Below are 10033 nucleotides of genomic sequence, written 5' to 3' on the forward strand. Positions count from 1 at the left end.
CCCGAATATAAAAGTAATAACACAATACCTACCCTGAAGGAGTTCACAGTCCTGAGACAAGCAGGTAAACAAATAAATATATCTTGAGTGTCATGACAGAGACAGGAGCCAGATACATTGATAGCTACAAAAGAAGGAGTTATCAAAAGTCCAGGTATACCCCCCAGCAATTCTCACATACTAGGTCTTTGGTGGGATTCAGGAATCTGCATTTTAAATAAGCACTCCAGATGATTTAGAGGCAGAGAGTATGGGATCTACTTGAGATCTTCGAGAAACACTCCCTTACCTAGTACAAACTTTAGGTTCCCAAGAAGGCTCAGTAGATAGATAGGTTCAGAAAAAGAGAATATTTTATGGTAAAGTGCTCAAAAAAATCCCAGTTAATTTTCACTGGCTGTTGTTGGCAGTTGTACATCAGATCTTTTACCAGGGGAGGGAAAAAAAAAAAAAAACCTTAAAAAGGCAAAATCTGAAACAAATTCCTTTTTTCTTTTTTTCCCTCTAGTGGAGGGAGGCAGCGAACTTTTTTTTGTAAAGGGCCGGATAACGGTTTCAGCTCTGTGGGGCATAAGGTTTCTGTCAAACTGAACAGGTCTCCCACTGTAGCACAAAGCAGCCAGAGACAATAGGTAAAGCGATGAGTGTGGCTGTGTCTTTGTTTACAGAAGCAGGCAATAGGTTACATTTGGTCTCTCGTGCTAGGCAGTTTGCTGACTCCATGCTCTAATACAAAAGATAATGCTAATTGCCTAAAGAACAAAAGCAGGAGTCTGATGAGGTCATAAAACAACCGGATTTCATATCCAAAGTAGGAGATATTGTGAGGCCTCGATTTTGAACTCCCATTTCTTTCCGAAATAAACCATATTTCAGTATTCAAATTATATGTGTTGAGTGCCTATCAAGGCATTAAGTATAAGGATAAGGTAGTTTTTAGAGGCAGAAGTCCTCAATCCCTGGTGGACAGCTAGGCATCCTGAGTTTGAGAACACGCCACAGTTGTCTTGGATACTCTGACTATAAAAGAACAACAGGACTTCAGGCTGTGACAGTGATTCTCAAACTTCAATGAATGGAAGAATATGATAAGTAGATTATTTTTATTTTATTTATTTATTTACCAGAGAGAAAGAGCACAAGCCGGGGGAGCGGTAGGCAGAGGGAGAAGCAGGTTCCCCAGCAGAGCAAGGAGCCCAATGAGGCACTCCATCCCAGGACCCCGGGATCAGATGCTTAACCAACTGAGCCACCCAGGTGCCTCGCTAAGTAGATTCTTTTAAAAATGTAGATTTTTAGATCCAACAGCCAAAGATTCTGATTGACTAGAAGAGTTTAATCAGAGGGGTCATGAATCTACATTTTAATGGAGAATATACAGGCTATGAGGCAAGGTGTTTAAATCAAGAAACACAAGACCCGAGCTATAATTTTGGCTATACCACTTTGTTTATAAAATAAGAATGTTAGGGCGCCTGGGTGGCTCAGTGGGTTAAGCCGCTGCCTTCCGCTCAGGTCATGATCTCAGGGTCCTGGGATCGAGTCCTGCATCAGGCTCTCTGCTCAGCAGGGAGCCTGCTTCCTCCTCCCTCTCTCTGCCTCTCTGCCTACTTGTGATCTCTCTCTGTCAAATAAATAAATAAAATCTTTGAAAAAAAAATAAGAATGTTAGAAGTAGAAGAAACCTTAGTGATTAATAGTGTGATGTTCTCCTCCAACCCAAAGTTGGTGATTTTTGTTAAGTCCACATATCACTCATGAAAATGCATTGTATTACTTTATAGCCATAACTGAATAGTTCCTGCCCTCAGTTTTAATAATCTTATAATGTTTTTACTTTGAGGAAAGTGATTTATGCATCCCTTATGGTTTTTCTGTCTTCTTGCAAGGAGGGCTGTTTGGGGGCTGATAACCTGAGAACTTCACTTTAAGCTGTATGCCAGGCTGGCTCTCCTCTAGCTCTTGGAGGTTTCTATCAAGCCAAAAAGCTTCCTGTTGGCTAGGATTGTCAGACTGAGCTGCAGAGGCCAAAAGCAGGCAGCCCTACCATAGGCCATGTTGGCATACTGATTATTTAAAAATAAAAGTTACTTAAGGGGGCCTGGGTGGCTCAGTTGGTTAAGTGGCTGCCTTCCGCTCAGGTCTTCATCCCTTGGGATCAAGCCCTGCATTGGACTCCCTTTCTTTCTGCCTCTCTCTCTGCCCCTCTGCCTGCTTGTGCTCTCAAATAAAATCTTTAAAATAAAAGTTACTTAAAAGACAGGCTGTGCAAGGACGTTCAGACCTTCCTCTGCCCTCTGAAAGCAGGAAATAAGTCTTCCAGGTGAAAGGGACCCCCTGGCACCAGGAGGTACAAGATATCCCAAATCATGGGAAATTTACAGCCAAGAAGGCTGTGTAAACAACCCTTGTTACTTTTTACTAATTGACTACCACAGCCCAAATTCTGTTCAGAATTCCTGACTAACTGAACCTCCTAAAGTTAAATTTTCTTTGTCCTGTCAGGTCCTCACAAATTTGTGTCTGTCTAAAAAGTAAAAATACTGCCTGCCTTGGTCACTTCTTGAGGTCTCAATTTCATTATGGGGCCTCCATGCACACTTGTAATAATACTTTGGTGTTTTTCTCCTATTAATCTGTCCCATGTAAATTTAATTCTTAGTCCAGCTGGAAGACCTTGAGAGTTGAGGAAGACTTTTTCCTACCCTTTAGAGCCAATGTAAATGTAGCAAATGTAAATGTAAGATTTACCACTTTTAGAAAAAAACAGAACATCTTCAGGAACTATGGTTAAATAAACCAGGAGTTCTTAAGAGACCCGACACCAAAAGTTCACTCCTTAAAAGGAAAAAAAATGATAAACAGGATTGTTTCAAAATTAAAAAGTTTTGTTCTGGAAAAGACTCTGGTTAAGAGGATGAACACCACGTTGCAGACCAGGATAAGATATCTGCAAACCACACATCCGACAAGGGACTTGTCTCTAGCCAAAAAAAAGAATTCTGAAAACTCAGCAGTGAAGATGATGGAGCCCAAGTTTGGTTTCAATACCATTTTTCAGTAATAGGAACCAGGGTTTTTTGGAGAAATAACTGATTCTAAGATTAGAACAGGAAATATACAAGATGAGCCTGGAGATTCTTCTAGTGCCAGAAAGGGAAGGGGGTTAAAAAAAAAAAAGTGGGGCGCCTGGGTGGCTCAGTGGGTTAAGCCTCTGCCTTCGGCTCAGGTCATGATCTCAGGGTCCTGGGATCAAGCCTCACATCGGGCTCTCTGCTCAGTAGGGAGCCTGCTTCCTCCTCTCTCTCTCTGCTTGCCTCTCTGCCTACTTGTGATCTCTCTCTGTCAAATAAATAAATAAAAATTAAAAAAAAAAAAGTCACACACAATGATGGAGGGAATGTCAAAAGGACACAACGGAGAGAACTCCCAAATGGCCAAAGCAAGACAATATGAGCAACAAAATAATTAAGGCAGTATTAGATCATAACACAAAGTATAAAATAAATATCTATAAATTCATACTGATATAAATTGATTAAACAAACAAATGGGAGAACAGACAAAATACCCCTTGCAAGGAAATTCCAAATAATTTATGTAGATAAATTGAGAAGAGGTGGAGGGTAACCCCCTAGTCCTTAAGCATGGTGCTATGTATAATGACTTCCTTCCAAAAGAGAACAGTATGAAAAAGGGGAAAAGAATGTTAATTTTATGGTGGAGAAACCTAACAAACCCTACCTCAGCCAGGTGATTAAGGTTAACATCAACAGTATAAGTTATTTGATATATGATGAGATGGACACTTAACCTCTGCAGTCTTCCTCCCAAAGACCAAGAGCCCCAATGTATATGAGAAAAACATGAGACAAATCCCAGTTGAGGGGCAGTCTACAAAATATCTGACAGTGCTCCTCAAGATGGTCATGGTCATCGAAAACAAGGAAAGTCTGAGAAACTGTCACAGCCAAGAGGCTCCTAAGAAGATATGATGACTAAATGTAATGTGGTATTCTGAATGGGATCCTGGAAAAGGAAAAGGATGTTAGGTAAAAACTAAGTAAATCTGAAAAAAGTATGCATTTTAGTTAATGAGAATCTATGTTTATCGGTCCATTAATTGTATCAAATGTACAATACTAATTTAAAGTATTAACAGAACGTAGAGTATCAAGGAACGCTAGCATCCTAAGTTTTCTGTAAATCTATTCTAAAATAAGCAGCTTATTAAAATAAATCCCCCTAAAATGAGCAAAGAGACACACAGACATTTCATGGGAGAGAATACACAGGTGGCAAATAAGCACATGCAAAGATGTTCAACATAAATTAACTATTAAGGAAATGTAAATTAAACCACAATGAGGTATTATTACACATCTATCAGAATGCCTAAAATAAAAAGTAGTGACACCATCAAATACTGGCAAGGGTGCAGAGAAATTCATCCATGCTGGTGCGAATGTAAAATAGTACAGCCACTCTGGAAAAGTTTGGTAATTTCCTACAAAATTAAACATGCAACTACACTATGGCCCAGAGCTGCATTCCTGAGTATGTTTCCCCAAAAAAATGAAAACCACGTCCACACAAAAACCTGTACATGATTGTACATAGCAGCTTTATTCATAATAGCCCCAAACAGGAAACAACTCAGATGTCTTCAGTGGGTGAGGTTAAATTGTGATACATCTATATCACAGACTACTACTCAGCAATGAAAAAGAACTACTGAATGAAACCACTTGAATGAATCTCAAGAGAAGTATCCTGAGGGAAAAAAGGCCAATCTCTGATGGTTACAATACTGTACAATTCTACTTATATAACATCCTCAAAATGGCAAAATTTGGAAATGGAAAACAGATTAGTGATTGCCACAGGGTTAATGTGGCGGGAAAGGAGAAGTATGTGTGCCTGTGGAATGTCAACAGTAAGAAAAAATGTGGTGGTGGAACTGTTCTGTCTCTTGACTGTAACAGGGTCAGTATGCTGGCTGTGACAATGCAGTTAAGTTTTGCAAAATATTACCATTGCCGGAAACCAGGTGAAGAGTACATGAAAGCTGTGCATTTTCTTAAAACTACATGGGAACCTACCAGTATCTCAGAACTTCAAAAAATACAGTACCTCCAGTAAATCTGAATTTCAGGAAAACAGTTATTTTTAACACTGGTATGGCCCATACAATATTTGGAACATAATCATTTAAAAAATGATTTGTTATTTATGTGAAATCCAAATATAACTAGGAGTCCTATAACCTATCAGCCAATACTACTCTTAACATTAGCCAATGAAGACAAAGTATATATTGGAAAATAAAAGGATATTTAAGAGTTGGCGGACAGAAAATGTGCGCTGATCCCAGAAACCCCTAAACCCTCCCTCTCAGAGCTGGTACCTCCTCTGCCTCACATTTCATGACAACAAATGTGCCCACTATTCCTGGTGAGAAAAGCTACATAGAGTATAAAACCTCCTGTTTACACACAGGAATGAAAATTATTCAGATAATCCTTCCCTTCCTAATTTCAGATTTAAAAGAGCTATTCCCTTCTGACAAAGATTATGAAAAAATAAAAATGATAGAGTGAGGAAGCATTTTCTAGGAACAATTTTGGGTCTCTAGTAAAATACTGGAAAACGCAACCAAGAACTAACAGACATCTGAGAAAATATCTCTAACCTGATAAAGACGGAGATCAAAAAAGAAAGGGAAAACCAATTATGGAGGGAATCCATTATTCCGTAAAAAGGAAACACTGAGAAATTACCATTAATAGTCCTCACAGATAGAAGATGCTACAACCACAAAAGTAAAACAGAGAACAAAAAATTCTTAAAATTTAAAAATATATAGTAGAAATATAAAATTTAATGAAGATTTAGAAGATAAAGGTGAATAAACCTCCCATAAAGTACACTAGAAAGGCAAAAAGTAAAAAAGAAAAGTGAATCAAAGAACCAGTCTAGGGGTGCCTGGGTGGCTTACTGGATTAAGCATCTGACTCTTGATTTTGGCTCAGGTCATGATTTCATAATCTTGAGACTGAGCCCTGTGCCCGTCTCTGCACTGAGCATGGAGCCTGCTTAAGCTTCTCTCTCTCCCTCTGTCCCACCCTGTGCTCTCTCCCTCTCTCCCTTTAAAAAATAAACAAATAAAAAAGGAACCAGTCTAAGAGGTCTATAACAAACAGCAGAAATTCTAGAAAGAGTTAACAGATGAGGGTGATGGAGGTGAAAAATTAACAAAATCAAGACAATGTCATAGGACTTGGGGTACGAGTTTCCAAAATGAAATGTTCCCAGTAAAATGCACAAAAACAGACCCACACCAAAGCTACAATGTTAGGAAATTTCAGAACACCGGGGACAAAAATATCATACAAGCTTCCACAGGGAAGGGTTTTATACAAAGAATCATGAAAACACATTTTCAAATATGTAAGATATAAAAACAACTATTTCTCCTGCACCCTTTTGCAGGAAGCTACTGGAGAACATTCCACCAAACTGAGGGAATAAATTAAGAGAAGGACATAAAGTACAGAAAACAGGAAACCAAAAGGAGAAGCAAAAAGAATCCCCAAGATAAGTAGAAGATCCCAGAATGATAATTAGCAATCAAAACATACCAGTTATCCGGTCAGAACGCTCCAGGGTAGACTTCTCCAGGAGTATGAAATTGGTAAAATGTCTGTCTGAACATCTTGTATGATTTACACAAATGATGGAGGGTTTGAGGTCAAATTAGCTATAAGTACTCATGAGCAAACTCAATAAATAACACAAATGATTAACTGCAGGGAAAAAAAGGAGTTGTTAAGGAAAGGAAAAGTAATCACAGTTTACAACATGACAGCTCTGGTTAGCATTTACGTGGCCATAAAACATCATCATATAAAACAAACATAAAACAAAATCATCATATAACTACATTTGGGGGTGGGGATTTTGAGTTTTGGGGGATGAGGACTGAGATGTTTATATGGTAAGAGCAGAGAGATAAACCTAAACCTTTAGCCTCTATAATAGAAAATTAGTAGAAATGACTTAAAAATGGATAAATAAAAGAAGCAATACAATTGTGTCATTAAAAAATATGGAAAGGTGCCTGGCTGGCTCAGTTGGTAGAGTGTGCAACTCTCGATCTTGGGGTTGTAAATTCAAGCCGCACACTGGGTGTAGAGATTACTTTAAAAAAAAAAAAAAAAGTTTAAAACAAAAATAAAAATTTTAAATATGGAGATGACACCTAAAGAAGCTAGGGAAATAAAACAACAAACAAAACCTAAAAGCAGCACAAGGAAGGAAATAATAAAGATTAGAGCAGTAGTAAGTGATATAGCAACTAAAAAAACAATAGGACAACACAAAAATATGGAGAGAATTTGTTAAAAACTCCATTGAAAGCACTTGCTTTTTTAGAAGAAAACAAGGGACTGGGAGCAGGAGCATGGCCTTCGTCACAGAATTGACTCTTTACCCTTATAACTTCCATAGAATTATTTCAGTCTTTAAGCTTATAACTAAAGTAGAAAAAAAAAAAAAAAAGGATGAAAAAGAAAAATCCCAGTCATCAACTATCCATCTCCCCAAAATCTTTTTTGTAAATGACAATTTAATCTACAGTCTTCAACTTCATTTTAAATCTAACTACCTTTAACGGTATTACATTAACCACTAAAGAACTGCTTTCAAAACCCTATTTTTGAAAGCATTTAGAAGAATTCCATACCAACAATGTAGAGACAAGCATAACCCACCATCCATATACTTCATTAGGGCATATTTGTCTAAACATTTATACTGGCATTTATATGTGAAACAATAATGGTTTATTATAAAGAAGACATAGCTGTATTTAACATGCTGGGTCTGGGTAACTTTATTCAAGACTTTGACAAAAACTATCCTCAAAGTAATACAAATTTAGATACTTTTAGAAAGTCCAGATGTGAAACTCCAAGAAAATTTTGAATTCAGTCTGGAGTCAATACCAGGTCAAATATTGAACCAAACTCCCAAATGATAAATACTATTTTCCTTCTTAAGCTCATTATATTTTCTGAAACAGGTTACCAAAGCTTTCCTTTCTTTGATATTGGTATATGGAATCATTTTAACATGGTTTACATCTTTAAGTTCTAAGTTTGTATTTAACCTGAATATCTTATTAAAAATATAAATCCAAATGTGATAACTCTTCCTTACAGAAGAATTCCAACTAGTAAATGTAGAAGAAATGAAATAGAAAATCACCATTAAAACACCACAGCAGTAACTGACACAAGCAAGATCTGGCAGTGGACATGAAAATAAGTGGGCAGTAGTTTAAGCAGAAACATTTGCATAGTCTCAAAGAATCTCCAGCGAATATTTTGTCATCACGAAGAAAAATGTAGGAATTTTACAGTAGAGAATCCTAGCAGATACCACCTTAGATAGCAATTAAGGTTAACAACACCAGAAACACATTATGACATCAGGCGTCATGATACACTGTCACAGACTAGGAGGACACTATGGAGACATGACAACTAAATGCAAAGTAGAATTCTGCATGGGATCTTGGAACAGTAAAAGGACATCAGTGAAAAAAAAAAACAAAACAAGAAAATCTGTACTTTTTATAAACTCTCTAGTTAACAGTATTGTATCAAGGCTAATTTCTTAATTTGACAATTGTTCTATGGTTCTAGAAGATGTTAATATAAGGGGAAGTTCAGCGAAGAGCATACAGAAACTACTAGTATTGTAACTCTTCGGGAAGTCTAAAATTATCTCAAAATTCAAGAAGAAAAGCTGCTAGCAAACATACACACACATTTATTTGCAGTGTGTGTGTGTGTGTGTGTGTGTGTGTGTGTGTGTGTGTGAAAATCAAGACTTTGTGGAAATTGGTAGCTTGGGCCCTCAGTTAAATAATAGTGTTCTCTCCTGAATTAGTCACTGAGTCACTGTCTCATGGGTTTCCTTTAAGCTGGGTTTAAGGTTTTCCCCCTTCTAAATTTTTAGTTTCAAGTACAATTTTCTAATTTTCATGGAAAGCCTTTTTTTAACATTCCTGTATTAGGCCAAAAATAAAAATCTTAGAATAAAACTGTCATCATATTATCTCATAAAGTCACTCATCCTACCCGTAAGACCCAGTCAATATTTTTACTCCATTTTTTCTCATCATGTGTTTGTCTGATTTTGTTTAAAAGGAGAGGGGATGGGGGAGCCTTGGGTGGCTTGGCTGGTTGGGCGGCCGACTCCTGGATTCAGCTTAGGTCTTGATCTCAGGGTTGGAAGCTCAAGCTCCACCTTGGGCTTCCATGCTGGACATGGCGCCTACTGAACCAAAAAAAAAAAAAAAAAGGAGATGGCTGATAGATTTATTATCACTAATAGGCCTGATAGTCTAGAAAAAACAGTTATCACTTGGACATCTTATTAAGAAACAGCTGTTTTGGGGCACCTGGGTGGCTCAGTGGGTTGAAGCCTCTGCCTTTGGCTCAGGTCATGATCTCAGGGTCCTGGGATCAAGCTCCACATTGGGCTCTCTGCTCAGCATGGAGCCTGCTTCCCTTCCTCTCTCTCTGCCTGCCTCTCTGCCTACTTGTGATCTCTGCCTGTCAAATAAATAAATAAAATCTTTACAAAAAAAAAAGAAACAGTTGTTTTCCCAATAACAGATACTGTATACTAGAACTCACTTAGATAGCAAAAGTAAGTCATTTACCTCATCTCTTCCACACCACAGCAAAGAGCAACCCAAGCCAGCCCACCGAAGACCCTTTCAATATCCGTTTCTTAAATCTGGCTCTGAAATGACCATTATTAATGGTAATACATATATTTTTTATAAAACAATTTATCCTACGGAAATTAAGGTAAACATCAAATCTACCTTTAAAAGAAGAAAATTTCCCACTCTATAGCTGATTTTCATTCCCTGAGCATGAATCCTTTATTACCCTCATTGTTTCTGAATATAAACTGAGCTGAAGTCTGCTTGTAGGGGTCTTGATGGTGAAGCTAA

The sequence above is a fragment of the Mustela nivalis genome (genome assembly GCF_964662115.1).
Source record: "Mustela nivalis genome assembly, chromosome: 20".
Classification (NCBI taxonomy): domain Eukaryota; kingdom Metazoa; phylum Chordata; class Mammalia; order Carnivora; family Mustelidae; genus Mustela; species Mustela nivalis.